At 41.8% G+C, this 1,896-nt stretch overlaps 1 non-coding gene across 1 annotated transcript; it reads left to right on the forward strand.

Annotated features, from left to right (window-relative positions):
* Nucleotides 1-486: 486 nt before the first annotated feature.
* On the forward strand, nucleotides 487-559 carry trnar-acg (transfer RNA arginine (anticodon ACG)). The gene has a single exon. It is a non-coding gene; the product is annotated as a tRNA-Arg (tRNA).
* Nucleotides 560-1,896: the final 1,337 nt, after the last annotated feature.

The following is a 1,896-nucleotide window of genomic DNA, read 5'->3' on the forward strand; positions in this document are numbered from 1 at the left end:
CTTCAAAGAGTCAATTCTTGGAGAAACATCTGTGCAGAGAGAAGCAGAGGATTTTTTTACGTCATCTGTCCGTCCTTATATGGTTGACTTTGCACAGGATTAATTTCCATGAAGGGATTTTATTGCTCGGTTTACAGTATTCACATTCCTGCATACTCGCAAAGGTCGTTAATGTAATCGCAATCTCTGAAAGTTAACTGGTAGATACAGTGTGGTAATTAGGCTCACGTTCACGTCAGTTATGCTGAAGAAGTAGATTCGAAATTCATCAGATCAGCATTGACTGACTGAGCAGACAGAGTGTGAATGGAAGCTTCATGAGGACATACGTGTTTTTTTTGGAAAATTCGCTGCTTTGAAAGGTGAAGAAGATTGGACTGAAGCAGTGACAATGATTATCTTTTTCGCTTGTTCAACTGGTGAACATGACTGCTATTAACCATGTACGTGTTAACATCATGGCTCTTAAAGTCAGCTGCATGCATCGGGCCAGTGGCGCAATGGATAACGCGCCTGACTACGGATCAGGAGATTGTAGGTTCGAATCCTACCTGGCTCGGGGTTAGCGCAGACTTATAGTAAGCACCAAAACTGATTTTTCCGAAGCCAAAATAAGGTGTGAGTTCTTCATCTGCAGGACCGAGAATGCCTTCATTAAATGTTCCCGAGAATATGAGAGTCAATGTTCCAGCGTCATCACAGGAGGGAAGCCGAATAGTCGTACACGTTACTCGTGGGCACCTTTCCATTTCATAAAGCCTCCGATCGAATAATTGTTGCTCGCGGGAATGCTCGGCTTTGAGAACTTTTCGAAACTCTTTGGCCAGTGGAATCAGAGAAGAATGAAGGGTTAACTGTCCAAATGATCTTTATCGAGAGTCAGTTCCAGACTCTAACACCTGCTGACTGATAATTTTTTCCTACCAGTCTATTCAAAGCTTTCTGCATCTTATCTGAAATCTACACACCCTGGTGATCGATCAAGAGCAAATGTGTCCTTCAATCTGTCATTCCATGCTCCTCATTATTTCGTACACGTCGATCATGTCTCCTCACAATCACCTCTGCTCTGAGAAAAACAACCCCCGTTTTGCCTATGCCACACCACTCAAAACATTCTTATGCAGGCAATCCAGAGTGTAACGTCGTTATTTGTTTTGGTGAATATATAGTAAAATTGACTCGGAATACTTTAGCGAGGTTGACTTCCAGTTTTTAAAACAGAGCGATAATTATTCACAATATTAAGGGATGAAACACAGTGAACAGAATATAGAATACCCACAGAACTCAGCTACCCAAAATAGACTTAATTATGCTTTTCCAAAAATACACAACAGCCCTGATAATTAAACGCCATAAACACAGAGGAAAAATGAAACAGGTTTACAGGTCGAAATTAGAGGGGCAGAAGAAGAGAGACACGCAAATCACTGGCATCGATAGGCACCTGGAAAGCCTTCGTGTAATTAGGGGTGACTGACACTTTAGCAATGGCTAACAAAGTATTTAGGTTGTCAAATACATTTTGAAAGTCTTGTGTTCAATGAAATTTCTTGCCTGTTTTTAACAATTCGGTGAGTGGAACAGTCCCATTGCTAACATTCAGCACAAACTTTCAGTAAAAGCCACTCAATCCGTGGAACCGTGGTACTGCTCTTTTCGTCAACAATGTGTAAAAGTCCCCTGTAACTTACGATTTCGCATCCCGTGGGGGTATTTGTCCGTCTTCAAAGACATATCCCAGGAAGGTGACTTTGGCTTTGGCAGATTCCCTTTCAGCTAGGTTTACAAGCCGGTTTGACTTCCGAATTCGATCAAACAAGCCCGATAAATGCTGTAAATATTCAATCCATGAGAGACTCTTAGTCACCAAGCACAATATACACCACACAG

Source organism: Chiloscyllium plagiosum, unplaced genomic scaffold, assembly GCF_037043375.1.
Source record: "Chiloscyllium plagiosum isolate Xiang-an unplaced genomic scaffold, Cpla_swu_hap1 HiC_scaffold_42, whole genome shotgun sequence".
NCBI lineage: Eukaryota > Metazoa > Chordata > Chondrichthyes > Orectolobiformes > Hemiscylliidae > Chiloscyllium > Chiloscyllium plagiosum.